A 19,760-nucleotide genomic window follows, 5' to 3' on the forward strand; every position below is an offset into this window, starting at 1 on the left:
ACCCTTAAAACAGCTGGACTTGGTTGATATTTTTAGGACATTACATCCCTCCCCAAAACAGAATATACATTCTTTTCAAGTGCACATGGAAACATTCTCTAAGATAGACCACATACTCGAGTATAAAAGAAGCCTCAACAAATTTAAGAGGATAGAAATTATTTCAAATATTTTCTCTGACCACAGTGGCATGAAAGTAGAAATCAAACACACACACACACACACACACACACACACACACACACACACGGAGAAAAAAATGACAGCATGGAGACTAAACAACATGCTACTAAAAAACCAATGAGTCAACAATGAAATTAAAGAAGAAATTTAAAAAAAAATACCTTGAGACAAATGACAAATAAAACTCAACCACACAAAATCTATAAGATGCACCAAAAGCAGTCCTAAGAGGTAAGTTCATAGCAGTACAGGCCTTTCTCAAAAAGAAGAGCAATCTCAAATAAACAAGCCTAGCCTAACCATCTAGAAGAATTAGAGAAAGAACAAACAAAACCTAAAGTCAGCAGAAGGAAAGAAATAATGAAGATCAGAAAGGAAATAAAATCGGCAATAAAAAGCCTCCCTACAAACAAAAGTCCAAGACAGGATGGCTTCCCTGGGGAATTCTATCAAACATACAAAGAAGAACTCATACAATCCTTCCCAAACTCTTCCAAAGACTGAAGAGGAGGGAATACATCCAAACTCATTCTATGAAACCACCATAACCCTGATACCAAAGCCAAACAAAGACATTACCAAAAAAAAAAAAAAAAAAAAAAAAAAAACTACAGGCAAATTTCATTGAAGAACATAGATGCAAAAATAAATGCAACAGAATATTAGCAAACAGAATCTAACAATATACAAAAAAGATCATACACCATGATCAAATTGAGTTCATCCCAGGGGCACAGGGTGGTTCAACATACACAAATCAAACAACATTATACAACACATCAACAAGAGAAAGGATAAAAATCATTATCATCTCAAAAGATGCAGAAAAAGCATTTGATTAAATTCAACATCCACTTATGATAAAAACTCTAACCAAAATGGGTATAGAGGGAACATATCTCAACATAATAAAAGCTATATATGACAAACCTATAGCCAATATAATACTTAACGGTGAAAAGCTGAAAACCTTCCCACTAAAATCTGGGACAAGACAAGATGCCCACTCTCAACACTTCTATTCTGTATAGTATTGGAAATCCTAGCCATAGCAATTAGACAAGTAAAAGAAATAAAAGGGATCCAAATTGGAAGAGTAGAAGTAAAATTGTCACTATATCTAGATAACATGATACCATATATAGAAAACCCTAAAGGCTCCACACAAAAACTGCAAGAGCTAATAAAAGAATTCAGCAAGGTAGCAGGACACAGGATTAACATACAGAAACCAGTGGCATTTCTTTACATAAACAGTGAGACATCAAAAAAGGAAAGTAAAGAAACAATCTCTTTTAAAATTGCATCCAAAATATAAAATACTTAGGAATAAATCTGACCAAGGAAGTAAAAGACTTATATGTGGAGAACTACAAACATTGACTAGGAAATTAAAGATGACTTAAAGAAATGGAAAGATATCCCATGCTCTTGGATTGGAAGAATAAATATTGTTATAATGGCCATACTGCCCAAAGAAATGTACAGATTTAATGCAATCCCTATCAAATTACCCAGGACGTTTTTCACAGAACTAGAACAAATAATCCTAAAATTTATATGGAATCACAAAAATCGAAGAATTGCCATTATTGAAGAAAAAGAATGAAGCTGGAGGAATAACCCTCCCAGACTTCAGACAATACTACAGAGCTACAATCATCAAAACATGATATTGGTACAAAAACAGACATGTGGAACAGAATAGAGAGCCCAGAGATAAACCACAAACTTTGGGTCAATTAGTCTTTGACAAAGGAAGCAAGAACATCCAATGGAGGAAAGGCAGTCTCTTCAGCAAATGGTGTTGTGATAACTGGACAGCTGCATGTAAATCAATGAAGTTAGACTCCTAACTCACACCATACACAAAAATAAGCAAAATGGCTTAAAGACTTAAACATAAGACAAGACACTTTTATAAACCACTTAGAAGAAAACATAGGCAATACATCCTCTGACGTAAATCTCAGCAATGTTCTCTTAGGGCAATTTACCCAAGCAATAGAAATAAAAGCAAAAATAAACAAATGGACCTAATTAAGCTTGTAAGCTTTTGCTTAGCAAAGGAAACCATAAGCAAACCACAAAGACAACCTACAGAATGGGAGAAAATATTTGCAAATGATGTGACTGACAAGGGATTAATTTCCAGAATACATAAACAACACATATAACTTAATAAGAAAAAAAGCAAACAACCCAATCCGAAAATGAGCAGAAGACCTAAACTAGCAATTCTCCAATGAAGACATATGAATGGCCAATAAGCACATGAGAAAATGCTCTATATTGCTAATTATCAGAGAAATGCAAATCAAAACTATAATGAGGTATCACCTCACACCAGTCAGAATGGCCATCATTCAAAAGTCCACCAATGATAAATGCTGTTGAGGCTGTGGAGAAAAGGGAACCCTCCTACACTGTTGGTGGGAATTAGTTTGTTACAGGCATTATGGAAAATAGTATGGAGATTTCCTCAAAGACTAAAGGTAGAATTACTGTATGATCCAGCAATCCCACTCCTGGGCATATGACCAGAGGGAACCTTAATTCAAAAAGACACATGCACCCAATGTTCATAGCAGCACTATATACAATAGCCAAGACATGGAATTAACCTAAATGTCCATTGACAGATGACTGGATAACAAAGATGGGGTATATTTATACAATGGAACACTACTCAGCCATAAAAAAGAATAAAATAATATCATTTGCAGCAAAATGGATGGACTGGGAGAATGTCATTCTAAGTGAAGTTAGCCAGAAAGAGAAAGAAAAATATCACTTGATATCACTTATATGTGGAATATAAAAAGCAAACAAATGAAAAGAGGCAAACAATGAAAAAAGGCAAACAAACTTATTTACAAACCAGAAACAGACTCAGACATAGAAAACAAACTTATGTTTACCAGTGGGGAACAGGGTGGGAAGGGATAAACTGGGAGCTCAAGATTTGCAGATACTAACTAATATATATAAAATAGATAAACATCATTTTTGTACTGTATAACACGGAGAACTATATTCAATATCTTGTAGTAACTTATGGTGAGAAAGAATATGAAAATGAATATATGTATGTTCCTATATGACTGAAGCATTATACTGTACACCAGAAATTGACACAACATTGTAAACTGACTATACTTCGATAAAATATATTTTAAAAAATCTTAAAAAAAGTTTCTATATATTCAGGCACTATATTGTGGGTTGGTCCCAGATCACCACAATAAAGTAAATATTGCATTAAAAAAAGAGACATTGAGGTCAATTGAAGTGGTTGTAAAAATGTGGCAATCTCAGGTCTGTTCCTTATTAGTTAGCCTGTTGAGGTAGTGTTTTCCTATTTGATTGTTACTTGTCCTTTCTCAGCCAAAGTATAAAGTATGTGACTTTCATCAAAATTCCTGTGTACAAACTCTTCTCCGGGACTAAACATACAAAGAAATACCTGGGTGCTCCCAGGGTGGTAAGTGTCAGAGTAGAGAACCTTAGAAACCATCTCTTTGAACTGCTTTGTATTTCAGATTAGGGAAGCTGACCCTAAGAAGCCACTTGTTGCAAAATCCCATTGATACTTGAGAGAACTGGGGTTAGAACCCAGGACACTCTTGAGTCAGGACATTTTCTGCTCCATTTTCTTGCTTTCAGTTGGTTCTCTTTAGAGAATGAAAGATACGAAGTAGAGACAGACCAACACAAAAAGAGGACCATGATCAGATTAGAAAATTACGAACAGATATGTTCATGTTAGATGATTAAAGATCCAATGTGTGAACAAACACTCCTGCCAAAGCAGCAGAAACAGAGGTGTCTAACCTTAGGCAACAAGTTAATAACTCACACGTCTTTAATCCCCTTCAGAACGCCCAAATTTCAAAGAAGCTTCATGTTGTTTTGAAGTCTTTGAAAATCACTGATTTTCAGAGTCAGTCTCATTGAGCCTCTACTGAGTAGCTGCTGCCATTTGTAAGTCTTACACTCTGCCATTGACAGGTATGTGAGGACTCGCCTAATGGGACAGATTAAACTGTGGACAATTATGTGTCAAAGCTCATCTCAAACTTTAGCTGTCACGGCATGGTTAAGAAACCATAATAAAACCATTATGAATATCATTTTTACAGGGATTTTTGTTTTTTATTTAAGTCTAGTCATTTTTAGAGTTTATATTCCAATACTGGTATATTTTTCAGGAAAATGAAATAGCACCCTTTTGTCCAGCAATCATTTTTTAATAATAATTTAATTCTGATTTTTTCCATTAAAAAACTAATAACACATTTTCATGATGTGAAGTCTTTTAAAAATATCTGTATCCAGAAAATGTTCTTTACCGTTTTCATTAATATGCCAGTCATATTCTTGAATACTTTCAAGGGGTCTGAAATCATAGTTACATACATAAATAAAAACATTCATTGTTGCATTTCATTAGTGCTCAGGCAATGAATAGAAAGGAAAACTTTCATATATTGATGTGTCGAATTTTGAGGTCACTTATTTTACGGAAACCTGTAATTTTCCATCTTGAATATTCCCTTGATGAAATAATTTACTTTTTTTTTTTTAAACAAGAATTAGTTGGAAACATTAAGAACTACAGAAGGTAGCAAGGGATAAATGCACATGTGTGTCCATGTCTGCTTGTGAATCTGTGTGTATTTGGAATCATGTCTACTTAATATGAAAGGTTTCCTTTAAGGATTTACAGTGGAGATTATGGTAGGGCTGGTATTCCGACCACTGTGGCTGGAAGAGAGCATGGCTGGTTCTGTGACCATTGGAGGCTCCCTGTAGACCAGCTGCTTCATCATACACCTGGGGGAGTGGAAAGAAGTTTGAGAATGGAATCCTACTCAATCCTCTGCTGCTGGAGAGATGCAGGCTTCACCTCAAAGCAAGAAGGATATTCCCTTCCTCCTTTCTCCTCCCTTCCAAGTCTTTTGCCAGTTCCTTAAGTTGGCAGAAATTAAAGGGAAGCCAGCCTGTCAAGGGAGCCTTGAGTCCCAACTCCAGAACTATAAGACAGAGTGTGGAAGGGCTGGTCAGGTCTGTGATTAGGGACATATATAGCTTAGTGATCTTGTCCCATACATAAGAGGAGATGTACATGGAATTTATCTCACCGTTGTTTCCAATTATTAAACATTGAAAGTGACTTAAATATTCAACAAGATAATGGAGAAATATAGAAAAATGTGAGTAGAATCCAGCTTCATGTATTAAGTGGATAAACATAAAAATATAAAGTTGAAAAAAGACAAATTCCTAAAGAATACATAAAGCATAGTTCACTGATACAATGTCGCAAAACACAAATGACACTGTACAGAGGTTTCTGGAACAAGTAAATAGCAAAGACTGGTGGTTACATCTAGGGAAGATGGTAGTAAATATGACTGAAGAGAAATTCAGGATTTCACCTGTGTCTGTGTTTGCTTCTTAATGAAAAATATAACTGTGGCAAACATAGCAAAATATTATGATTTATTATGGATGAATTATGGTGCATTAATGCTTACTGTATTATTCTCTGTTCTTTTTGAACATTTGAGCTATCCCATACAGTTTTTTAAAAAGGCACACAAAATAGTCAGCCTGGTTTAGTCTTGCTACATTTCAGCAGTTACAACTTGGGCAGTCATCTGTTATCTCTGAACCTCGGTTCTTTTACTGTAAATCTCCTACAGGGTCCTTGTGAGGATAAGAGATAATGAATGTAAAGTGTCTGTCCCTTGAAGGTCCTCAAAATTGGTGACACTTCATCATTATTATTATTAATAATACTTGCCTACATATAAAACACATTTGTTAAATAAATAAATGTCAGTGGCCAGATTGGGTTCTTTTCCCTATAATACCATATCTCTTATGAACTAAAAAAGCTAATGAAAAATTAAAGAAATACAGAGTGCAGATTAATAGGGGAGGAGGCCTGGATCCCTGTTTGAAAAGGACAGACTCATTTTATTCCTGTTGCCCAAGCATAGGTATTAATAACACCCTCTTTCACTCTTAAAAGTGTAACACTTTTGAATGATAAATTATATGTTTGTCCTCAGATTCAGTAGAGCAATAAGTTAGGTCTTACTTCATGCTGAGTAAAACAGTTGCTAAATGCTGTTCTAGTCTTGTAACCATACAGGAACTATTCGAAAGATTCAGGCTTACTCTTGGAAAAGATCAGACTTTGTGAAATGATGAAGTTTTACTTTTTGCCAAATTCTTAATAAAAGATCACATGAGAGAAGATTCAGATTTATCCTATGTGGCTTCACAGAGCATGATGAAGGCTACTGCTAATTGTTAAGGAGATTTTTTTTTTTCTCAATATGTAGAAGAAATTACTAAAAATTATAATGAACATCCATTTCTTCTGTTTGGTAAGTCTCTTGGGGTTTTCCAGGTATAGGATCGTAGCACCTAAAAGTAGAGATAGTTTTACTGCTTCACTTCATTTCCAGTACAAATGCTCTAATTGTTTTCTCCTGACTTATTGCTTTGGCTAAAATCTGTAATAAAATACCCAAAAAAGCAGTGTTATCAGACACTTTTGTTTTATTCCAGATTTTAGCAGAGATTTAGTCAATGTTTTACCATTAAGTAAGGAAATATATTTATTTTTAATCAAGATTGAGTGTTAAATTTTTTTAATGTCTTTGAATACAGTAATCATTATTTTTAACTTTAGAAGTATATTAATGGGTTTCTTAACTTTGAGCTAACCTTGTAATCCTGGAATAAATCCCACATGATCAACATGTACTATTTTGTAGTGTGATATTGTACATAACTGGGCTCTATTTGCTCATTTTGTTTAGGATTTTGCATATTTTTATAATCACATAGGCATTTATGATTTATATTGATCTTCTTCTTTTATTGTTAGAAAGATTTGTCAGTTTTGAGTATTGGTATTATAGTTAGTTACCAACAAAAGTCTGTTGTAAAATTTCTTTTGCTTTGATTAAAAAAGTTTACAGAGCACTGCACTTACCTGGTCATTGAAGATTTCATAGAATTCCACTGTGAAATTCATTGGGTCAGGTACTGCAGTGGATTTTAAGAAAATTCTAGATTTTTATGTTTAGAAATTGAAAACTGTTACATCTTTATTGTGTATTGTGGGTTCATTCATGTATATGTCTTTATATGTCTTTTCATTTCTTTTGGTTAAAAATTGAGTGAAATTTCTAATATATAGCAAGTGTACATTTAACTTTATAAGAAACTGCCAGACTTTGTACCAAAGTGGTTGAAGTATTTTATATTTCTTCCAATGTAAGAAAATTACCATGATTTTATGTCCATGTTGACACTTGTTATTGTCAAGCCTTTAAATTTCAGCCATTCTAACAGGTGTGTTGCAGTATAACATTGTGCTTTTAATTTTTTATTTTCCCAGTAACTCATGATGCTGAATGGCTTTCTATGCATTCATTAATCATTAATATATCTTCTGTAATGAAATATTTATTGGAATCTTTGCTTACATTGCACTGGATTTCTTGTCTTATTAATTCATTCATATTCTGGATTTAATCTTTTTGTATATAGGTATATAATGTTTTCTCATAATCTCTGAATTGCTTTCCCAGTTTTATCACAGTATCTTACCAAGAGCAATAATTTCAGATTTTGGCTACTTGTTATGGCACCATCTGCCTTCTGGGTGTAAATGCTGCTTAGTATTTCTTATAAAATCATAAGCTTGCCACTCTTCCTTGTGAAATACAAGGCTTACCTGACTCTCTGATTTCCTGTAATCTCTTGAGACTGCCCTGTTGTTTTGGGGTGTGTATGTCCCCAGTTACATGTAAATTTATTACCACAGTAAACTCTTTCCCACTTATGCTATCGGTATGAGCTATGGGTGATTTAAAGACTTAAATTGCTCTTGTTTTTTTCACATACACACCCACCCACATACACACACACACACACACAAGAAGTGAAGAAATCAGAATTAGCTTGCCTCTATTATTAAACATTTTTTCAAAATTTGAATTACAGCTAAAATTTCACCAGCACACTGACGTTGAAAGGGAAATTATATCATTTGTTCTTACCGTGATTTCAATAAAGCAAGCAGGGGAGATTTAATTTTAGCTTCAATTTAGAGATGAAGACATAGAGATTCAGTAATTTCACTTGACTTGCCCATGGTCATAAAGAGAAACTAAAGAGCATGGAATTAATCATACACCCTTTCCCTTCCACTATGTTTATTCTTGATAGCTAGCCGTATTTCCTTTAGATAATTTTAACCTATGTTAATTGAAGTAAGAGAAATGATGGCATTGTAAAAAGAGGAGAGATTATCTATACTGGGATATGGCTCAGAATTACTAGGTAGAAAGACAGAATGAAAGAAAATGAAATGTGCATGTGAATGTGTGCACGTGTGTGTGTGTGCTTGTGTGTGTGTAAGAGAGACAGAGAGAGAGCGAGCAGGAGGGACTAATTGTATGCAGATTGAGAGGTTGAGAGAGGGTTTTGATTGGTTAATCAGATTTCAAAGCCTCAGCAATGTTTTCTAATTCATAAAATTTATGCTTTCTTTTCTTTTAAGCCAAAAAAAAAAAAAAAAAAGGACAACAGCTTTAGCAGTCGTGGTATAGATTACTGATGCAAAAATTCTATAAAGATTTTTATATTAAGAAGTCATTATCCCAAGGGAGACTTTGTAAAGGGCCTACAAAACTTTTATTTTTTGTAAGTCATTCAAAGGAAAAGAAGAAATTTAGAAGGTGTGTTTAATATTAAAGTACATCTTTCCTTCAGATGTATTCATATGTACATGTAGTTATAAGGACTAGTGAGAGAAAAAAGTAAGAATGATAGCAAATGAATTCCTTCTCTGTGATGTCACATACCTCTTGGTGCATAGCGGTCCATCACAAAGGAATGTTTACATTCATGGGCACTCAAAGTTTGATACTGATTTGTAATTACAAATCCTAACAAAATGTATTTTCCTTTGCTTAATTGTGATGTAGAGACAAACACAGATGTGACGAGCAGATCAAGGATTTCACTTGTAATCACTTTGATCAGCTAGGAATGCTCGGCGTCTCTAGTTCAATGGCTATCAAACCTGTCTGCGCTCATTGTCCCCTAGGGAGCAATGGGAAAGATAGCGACACTAGGGCTTCATGGCTGGAGATCCTGGGGCTTGTCTGGGATCGGCCCATGTCATTTTAATAAACTCCTTGGGTGGATCTGATATGCAGACAGGGTTGAGACCATGAAGAGTAAGTTAAAAAGAAAAGTGGCAGCATAAAAAAGGACACATGAAAACCTGTCTAACACCCCCTCAGCTTACTTTATACTTAGTTTTGCTCCTCAATTTTACTAGTGATTCTCTCAGAAAAGCAAGAGGTTTTACTTTAAAAAAAAAAAAAAGAAATTGAAGCATAATCAGTGTACAGTGTTGTGTCAGTTTCTGCTGTACAGCATAATGTTTCACTCATACATATACATGCATATATTCATTTTCATATTTTTTTATTATAGGTTACTACAAGATATTGAATATAGTTCCCTGTGCTGTACAGAAGAAACTTGATATGTATCTGTTTTATAGATAGTAGTTAGTGTCTGCAAATCTTAAACTCCCAATTTATCCCTTCCTACCCTCTTTCCCCCCTGGTAACCATAGGTTTGTTTTCTATGTCTGTGAGTCTGTTTCTGTTTTGTAAATAAGTTCTTTTCTCTCTCTCTCTCTCTCTTTTTTTTCTCTAAGATTTCACATATAAGTGATATCATATGGTATTTTTCTTTCTCTTTCTGGCTTACTTTACTTAGAATGATAATCTCCAGGTCCATCCATGTTGATGCAAATGGAACTATGGTATTATTTTTTATAGCTGAGTAGTATTCCATTGTATAAATATACCATAGCTTCTTTATCCAGTCCTCTGTCAATAGACAGCAAAGGGCTTTAAATCAAAGATGCTATGATAGAATAAAGGAGATTAGGTTTATTTATTACTCGATTCAAAAGTGGGAGGGAGAGAAGCTCTGTATACCTGTAGAGAAATAGTGTAGATAAAAGGAAAACACATTGTGAGAGGAAAAAGACATCTAACTTTAGGATGTGAGATAACAATCCAAACAATAAAAAGATAACAAATCCAAATGTCTTTGTAGTTACTTTACACATTCCTCTTAGATTGTTCAAACCCCCTTCATAAGGGAGGTTCTCTCATAAAATTAAATGTGAGCATCTATTGAAGGACTATTTCATAAAGGATTTCTTTCACCACCAAATTATAGAATCAAACAAACTATGCCTCTGCATATTTGGATGTAATAATTTCATACATTTCTTTTTTTTTTTTTTTTGAATCATCACATAGAATACATTTATTCCTGGAGAAAGATAAATAATACATAAGCATATATTTAATCCAGACTTGATAATGTGACCGAAAACATTTTAAAAAACCCGCACAAACCAAGATGAATATTAACTTTTTGGAAATTAGTATGTCTAGCAGCAAGAAAGCTTTTCCTTTTACAATCCATTTCTTCCACTTGAAGCAGTCAGGGGTGATTGTTTTTTAACGCGACCTCTAAGCCATTTTTTAGGGCAGCATCCTTGCTACAAGATATCTAATAAAGGTATTGAATATCGCCATAAAAATGTTGTTTTTCTTCACATCGATACTCTTAGAAAATGTCTCTATTTCTGTGTTTCTGTGTTTGAACCCCTTAGAAAGAACAAAGTGTGATACTTAATGAGGTATGTAAAGCCTTCCCTTCGGTTGGAACTAATGCACTAAAAATACCGTCCTTCTACCCATCCACATGACAAGATGTCCAGATCACTATCACTCAAGGAGTTTGTTGTCAAAAAGTTTCATGCTGCGCAGTAGCTGGTTTTCTATTCGTACGCATAATTCCTTTCTCAGGTTAGCACAAAGCAAAGGAGTGTCGACCGGCCATCGTGTCGTGATTGCCTTCTGTCACAATATGCCGTTTAGAGAATAACGGAAAAAATACAAACACAAAATTCTCACATTTATGTCTTGTTTAAATTATTTGTCAAAACCGATCATGTGAAGCAGCTGATTTTCTTTACATTTTGTGCTGAACAGATGTACCTTCAGGGAAAATTATAAACCATTTAATGTTCCAAATTTTTACAGTCAAAATGAAATTGCATCACGGGAGTAGCTAAAATCAGATTACCTCTTACTAGAATCAGATGTACAGTAGAAACACAGAACTCATTTTGCTGACAAAGGTTTTAATAGAGGAGTAAAAAATAAATTTTAACTTAGCCTAATGCAGAACAGATCAAATGATCAGAGACCGTAGCAGCTTTTTCCCACCTGGCTCCCTGTGGATTGTCTTTGTCATGAAGTCAGGTGGGTAGGGAGTAGGTACACAGAAATAAAATGAGCCCGGCCAGCCCTGCCAGGCTGTGTTTTACAGCTTCCTTTCTGGTCTGCCATTTGAGGTGCCCCAGCCAAATATAGTTTTGTTAAGCTTTATCTTCAGAGAGTTAAAGAAAGGTGACCTCGTTCAGAGAAAAATGCTGGCTGAAAGCGGATTTTCCCTTTATATTGGCCTATTTGCAAATTGCACAAACTCTATACAGAAAGAGCTTGGCAAGGGCCATTCCATCTGAACATAGCATTCTAGTATTTGAACACTTGGAAACTTTTTGACAACGGAGTTTGGAAATTTTTTTTTTTTTGAAATATAGATTTTTAAAAGAGGTTCAGAGAAATGCGAAAATTGCCATTTCTATAAAAAAGGTCTCAGCAGAAGTTTTATTTATAACTCTTTAAAAAATCCCCTTCATGTGTTTCAGGCAAAAAAGCTGAGACAGATACACTCAAGTAGTAACTTGGTTTATTCGCACAACTTTGAAATCCACAAATAGTATCTGAAATACCATATTTTGAAAACACCATAAAAAAGCAGTTTTTTTTTTCCCTGAATTCAGTTTTGTAAACTAGAACACAGAGTCCTCATGTGCAAATGAGGAATAAGAGTACTTATCTCACAGGACGGTTATGAACATTAAATGAACTGGTTCAGGTGAAACAGAATAGTAACTGACATAGACCAAGGACTCAGGTAATATTGGCAATTATTATCATTTTAAAAAGTCATTTGAAATTTTAACTTTCTTTTAAAGAGTGAGAATGGGATAGAGAAAGGAATGTCTTAATTTTAAGACACGATTCCGAGAGGGTCAAGCTTTGGTTTAGTACAATAATGTGCTAACCAACCACAAACAATGGGGGAGCCCCAGATCAAGGAGTGGCCCCATACTGGAGTCACGTTACATTCCACCTCACAATTTTACCTGGACCCACTTTTCTCTTTTTCTTGTCAAGACTTTTGTTTAGGAAAGATGAAAGAAAATTATTAAAGTTGAGTTAATGTCCTATTGATTACACTTCAAGTGAAGGTGTTCTTCCTGTTGAAATAAGCATGTTTATAACTGGATAGCATAGAGGAAAAAAAAAAAAAAAGGATTCGAAGGGAAGTGAAAAAAAAATTAATGATGGGATGAGAATGGCCATCATCTTCCTCTTGGAAAAGCCTGAAAGCAGCTAATTCATTCAAGAATGATTTAAGAGACCATGATTAAAGTTCCAATGAACTTTACTAAAGACAGCTGGTGACAGCCCCACTACTGAATACTAAAAGGGAGTGTGTGCTTATGCAATTTTAAATAAAATATATCTTTATGAGAAAAATGACATTTTAAACTCTTAAATTGGATGACAAAATATGATAAAAAAAAATTCGTGTTTTCTGGTTTCCAGAGGCTGTCTGGAGATATAGTTTGACATAAATAGTATAGAAATTTTTAGACCCTTTAAATTCTTCGTGTGTAAGAGAAAAATTGGGGCATGTGATAAAATTTATGGAATCTGTACTGTTCTGGACAATAAAGAACATGTGGTCCTTGGGCCAGTGACTGGTACATCCACGAAATGGAAACAGTATTGTGGATTCATTAGAGATTAATCTACACCTAAGGATTTGTTATTATTCCTGCTTATGGTACAGCTGTGGGCTTGAATCATATTCACTTCCTTGTTTTTCTCAGTTTTAAATTACAAGTGATTCAGTTTTCAAGAATGTTCTACTGGAGTATTTACTTTTTATAGTAATAGCTGATACTTCCATCACCTGTATGCCCTTTGGGAGCGGTTTACATGATACAGCTCATTAGAGGGAAGTATGTTTCTTCCTTGACCTAGCTACAGAATTCTCTGGTTAGATTTGATTAAAATTTTATCCCATACCTGACACTGATGGTTAATTTACAAAATATACCACCGATGTCCCTGTAATACCCATAGCTTTAGAGACACTCAGACACAGACTGTGTTAGGAAATTATCCAGCTGAAAAAGATGTCCTGTTTGCTTAATTGGATTAAGCAAACTCTGTAAAAGATCAAATAACTATGGTTTATTAATTTATGATGAGGTGGGAAGTCCCATGAAAGGACTGGCAGGAACCCCAGGCAGAGCCACTGCTTTCTGGCCAGGCGCCATCTGGTTCCCTTGCTGGGAAGTATTATCTTGCTTTTGTGCTTCTGTAAAACAGCTTGCTGAAACTTACGCCTAAGATTCTATTGGTTCCCAAAGCTCACTCCTGATTGGTCCATTCCCAACACCTCATTTGCATAAAGCTAACTCCTGATTGGTCCATTTCTAACCCCTACTCTGTATATGCTGTTGCAAAATGTTGACTAGTAGCCTATAAAAGCCTGTGTAAACCTACAAATGGGGTTAACTCCTATGAGCCCACTGGTGTAATAAACCTGAGTTCTCCAACCCTCTGAGTGTCGCTTGGTCTCTTGCCCGGATCCAGGTTGCTGTAACAGTCTGCTGTAACAGTGGTAGAATTCCTTTTAGGGGCCCATGTATTTGCCACTTCTTGAGTGACTCCAACTAATGATTGACAGTTTACATAGTGCTATTTGTTGCAAATAATAGAAACAATTCTGGCTTTCATAAAAAGTAAAAGACATCTAGAGCAGACGTGCCCAGTAATCACAGGGTTTACCTGAATGCCAGAGCACCATATTTGGGGAGTTCCTAAGGGAAAAAAAGGCATATCCAAGATCATTTCAGAGGAGTGGTTTTCTTATGATGCCATCATTAGATAGATTTCTGCTACCAGGTTCTTGGAGCCTATAGTCCCTGAACGCTCACTGCAGGGCTACAAGCCTTGGTTCCACTATCACCTGTGAAAAATCATCTCTCTCTGACCTTTATTTCACTCAGTGAAGATTTACCACTAATTCTTTCACTTGCCCACTTATTTAGGCAACTCTTTCATACAGTCTCAAGTGTCCTCAAACCTCCAGTACATCCCAGTTAAAACTCTCAGCTCCAAGGTTGTCTCAAATCTCACTGGTTAAAAAAAAAAAAAAAAAAAAAAGCAGCAGAAGAGAACCTGGATGTGCTCACCCAACTAAATCTACTAATATACTTACATCTGAAACCACATACTGTGTCTTACTTCTTTTTTGGATGAATGGATTATTTGTTTCTCTGTTAATGTCAAGTCCTTCCAAATGAGCTTTGAATCCCAGAGTCTTACTGACTCAAAAACATTGATCTTGAAATTATTCCCCATTTTTCTGCATTATCATTAATTTCTCTGCCTTGCACGGCATTTGGTCCTGTCCAAATGTACATAAGACATTTGCTCCATGCCAAAAGGTTGATATTTGGTCATATTTGGTCCCATCCAAAATGTCCATAGGGGCATCTGGTTTATGCCAAAAGATCATTGATACTTGGTCCTGTCCAAAACCATTTGGCATGAACCAAATATGCTCATGGATGTTTTGGATAGGATGAAAATTTAAGGGCCCTTTGGCATGGACCACTGAATGTCTCAGGACAGTACCAAATTGCAAGGACCTTTTGGCTTAAACCAAACATCTTATGAAGCAAATATATTAAGGACATTTTAGACAGGATCAAATGTCCAGTAACAATTTCCCTAAATTGGATAGCACCTGTCATTGTATAAATATATTCTAATATCTATGAGAGAGGTTAAAACAAAACAAAGTGTCTTGACTACACACCAAACTGAACAATCTTTTGCTCCAGTTCTCTGTCCTCACACCCCAATCCCTCTTTTTTCTTTTTTTCACAAAACTGCTTGCAAACCTGTCAATATTCACTGTATCCACTTTATCTCCTCTCTGTCTTTTGAATTCATTCCAGTGAGGCTTTCCTCTCCATCACTCTATGAAACTATTCCTTTTGTATTACCTAATGATCTAACTATTGTCTAATCCAATCACCAATAATCTTTCCTTGTCTTGCTCAAGTTATTCACAGCATTTGATAAAGTTGATCATTTGTTAACTCATTTTTCTTCATTTAGCTTTGTTTTTTCTCCTCATGGCCCACTCTTTGTGTCCTTTATCTCCATCCTTCCCATTTTGCCAAGCTGTAAATACTGTAATCCTCCAACACTCAGTCCTTGGACATCCCAACTTCTCCACCTACTCTCACTTCCTTAGAGATCTTATCCAGTCCCAAAGATTTCTGTACCATAACCATGCTAATGACTTTCATATGCTCCTAATCTCTAGCTATATATTTTCTCACACATGTTCATGAATTGAAAGGGCAGTCATCATCAGAATATGTTCTTGGGTCTTTGACAAAATTAAACCTAAAATCTCTGGTACTAATAAGCCCCTATTATAAACTCCTGGCTCATTTTTTTTTTCTCTCATTTCCTGCTGAATCTAGTTTTTTTTTCCTTGCCAACTGAGTTCTTGATTCAGTGCCATCTCTTTTTAATGGGCCAGTTTTCTTTGTCAGATTTATCAGGGGGCCCTCATGACTCACCCAGGTTGGGTACTGGTAGGTAATAGACTTGAACTTCGTAAAGCTAATTGACAGGAGTCCTCATTATGATTGCAAGCTTTTTGTTAGAACAAATGACAAAACAATAAGCTATTCATGTTTAATTAGTTTTTACTTAACAACCTTAAAGGCAAACATGTTAAGATTCAAGAGTAGAAGACCAGGCCATCTGTTGCCATTTACTGTCCTATTATTTCCTGTGACTAATGTGTATGAATTTTGGATGCTGCCAAGATAATAAGAGCTCCAAAGAGAGCATCCAGGTGTAAGCATATCTGTGTTTTCCCTTGTAGGTGCGATCTCTCTTGGGTAGCTCCTTTATTCTCTAATAAAAATTTGAATTTCCTTGCACCTGGCCCTTATTTATTTCCCCTTCAAAAGCCTTTTTATTAGAATGCTATTCATACTAATGATAGTACTATTATCAAATTATATTTATTTTTTGCAATGCATGATAATATTTTTAAAATACCGTGCATAACACTGGCAATATTTATGGTACATGAGAAAAGAATGAAGTTTTGCACTAAGCATCAAAAGTGAAACTAAGTTAATTTGACTGGACACTTAAGAGATGTCTCTAAAATTTGGAAATAAACCAATTGCTTTCGAGAAAGTTCTCCAAGGCTGTAAAGCCTTCTTCCTAGTGGAAGTAGGGCTCAGGGCATTGCTAAGCTTTTCCCCAGTTTAGTATTGTCTGTTGTCCCATGTTGGTGTCACAGTGACGTTCATGAGAAAAGACCCATGGCACAGGCAAGAAGCAGAGCAGTGACGGGGACTGTAATCACTTGAACAGCTACTAGTGGTATGTGTTCATGGAAATTAGAGCATGTAATACATTTCTGCCTTATGTAGCTGCTTACACATCTTTTAGAAGAAAGAACACAGTGCGAGAATCAGTTAAGAGAATTTAATATAACACACTGGGAAAAATCACATTGGAGAAGTGGGGGCATTAGAAAATTGGGAGAGAAGAAATTCTCAGTTGGAGAGACCAAAAAACCTGCAGATAAATCAAATCTGTTATTTGTGCTACTGAAGGCTGGCTTAATAAACGAAATTAACAGTTTTGTAGGAATAAACGCAACTGCTCTGTATATAACATAGAAAGAAAAATGCTACCCACTATTTGATTTAATCGTAATTTATTTTTCTTTTAAATTGAAGTTTCTTATGCGTCAATAGTAGAAAATGACCTTGAAAAAGTCTACTGTAATCTAAGTCTGGATCAATGTGTTGAGAAGCATGCGGTGCTTATGACACAGGTAACATCTGGAAGATCCTGTGGAAAAGGTCTAGGTGGCGAGATGAGGGAGGAGAGGAATATTTACTGAGTGGCAGGCATATTCCATATGTCATTAAATTATCATAGCAAAGACAGAGGGAGATCCCGTAATCTCTGTTCCCTAAATAGAGAAACTAAGCCTCAGAGCAGCTCAGGAAATGCTCAAAGGTCCTCTAGCAGGATGTGCTCACTGCCCTTCCCTTAACACGAAGGCCTGTCCGGGGGAACTTACACTTCCAACTGCAAATATCCGCATCTATGTGTAATAGACTTACTTCAACCACGGGTGCCAGGCGGAAGTGCTGGGGAATTAACAACCCTGGGGACATCCTTTACCCGCCAGGGGCACTCATCAAATACTTTGGTCTCTTTCTTTTGTGTAGGAGAATCTTAGGTACTTATTTCCCACCATTACCCAGAGCTTTCCTTAGGGGTTAATCTCTAGCCACACCCACTATAAAAGCTGGTTTAGTAATTCATCTTTTTACCTAGTGCCTTTTATTCCTCCTCTCCCTGTGATTTCTCATACCACCACCAGCGTCTCCTGTGCCTCTCGAATAAACTGCTCGCACACAAATTCCTATTTTAGAGTCTCCTCCTGAGGGAACCCAACTGTCACGTGGTGACGTTGACGTGGCCAAGAGTCAAACCCATGTCTGTCTCCAAAACCTGCGACTTTTCCTGTAGATAAATGGCTCCCAATGTCAATTCATACTCTTAATAAAATTGCTTGTTTCAGGGCAGGGTATAGCTCAAGCGGTGGAGCATGTGCTTAGCATGCATGGGGTCCTGGGTTCAATCGCCAGTACCTCCTCTAAGAATAAATAAATAAACCTAGTTACCTCCCCCTACAAAAAACAATTTTTTTTTTTGCTTGTTTCCATGTCTGCAGTGATTATATTTATGATTTTAAACATTTCTGATCAATTAAGAGGTGCTCTGGGTTGCTTTGTTCGCACTATTCTGAGAATAATTTGATGCATTTTATTATTAATATAACCAGTGTACTTAACCAACAATACTTTATAAGCTGGTTCTAAAACAAAGAATTTTTGAAAGCTTGGCAGGGCTGTTTGTTGTTTTATTCCAATCTGCCATATTTAATACTCAGAGGAAACTGTTTACTCATAAATTGCCTATCATTACCCATCACAGCTGGGACATTATTTAGACACATTAACATGTTTGTGTAATTATATCAGTTTTTGTCCCAAAGGCATTTATGATTTCATATGCTTGAAAAATCCAAGAATTTTCTTTCTTCCTTTTTTTATCGGTATGTTTAATTAATGTGACTAAGCTTCCTAAACTGGGTTTCAAGTGGATCTTTAAACACTTTTTAAAAAAAAGATGCAGTGAAATTTGTCTTGATTGAAGGGGAAAAAAGAAACAAACCTGTGAAGCCTAATTAGATATATAGTCATGATTTAATTTATTCTAGGTTACATCAAGTGAAGCACACATCTTGAACTAAAAGATATGTCAGTGTAATTCTTAACAAGACACTTTTCTATTGGAAAATTCTGAGACAGTGGGAAAAATTAAAGTGGATCCTGCTTCAGGAATATTCTAGAGAGTTTGGAAAAGATATTTCTGTTCATTTTCATTATGTTTATTTTATGATCTGATTTCCCCAAAACTCTGTAGAACTCTCTATGGGAAGAGATCCTGTATTTCTTCCACAAATCCCTGCAAACTGACCAACCATCAGTGAGGGAAAACACACCATGCTATAAAAGCAGTTCATTCATCTTGGAACATTTGTACTTCTTGGAATTTGTTTCTTATGGTCATGTTATTTACTTACTTATCACAAATTGATCCTATTTGCGTAAAAAGAGATAGCATCTTTAGACTCAGTGTGATGTCTTTCTATTATGTAAAGATAGATCTCATTTCTGCCAAAGGCTTCTATCCCCCTGGTTAAGTGCTTTTAACACAACAGGCAAGTCCACTGCACCATGAACAATTTGGCATACTTTACAGGCTTGTCTCTTCTGCCACTCCAGGGTACTTCCTCTGGGAAAGAGCAAGAAAGAAATGAGAATGAAAATAGAACAACAAAAAAAAGACAAATGAACTTATATATAAAACAGAAACAGACTCACAGACATAGAATACAGACTTGTGGTTGCCAGCGGGGAGCGGGTGGGAAGGGACAGACTGGGAGTTCCAGATTTGCAGATACTGATAGGCATATATAGACTAGATAAACAAGTTTATACTGCATAGCACAGGGGAACATATTCAATATCTTGTACTAGCTTAAGGTGAAAAAGAATATGAAAATGAATGTGTGTGTATCCATGTATGACTGAAGCATTGTGTTGTACACCAGAAATTGACACAACATCGTAAACTGACTATACCTCAATAAAAAAAAAAAAAAAAGAAAAT

The sequence above is a fragment of the Camelus ferus genome, chromosome 10, assembly GCF_009834535.1.
Source record: "Camelus ferus isolate YT-003-E chromosome 10, BCGSAC_Cfer_1.0, whole genome shotgun sequence".
NCBI classification, from domain to species: domain Eukaryota; kingdom Metazoa; phylum Chordata; class Mammalia; order Artiodactyla; family Camelidae; genus Camelus; species Camelus ferus.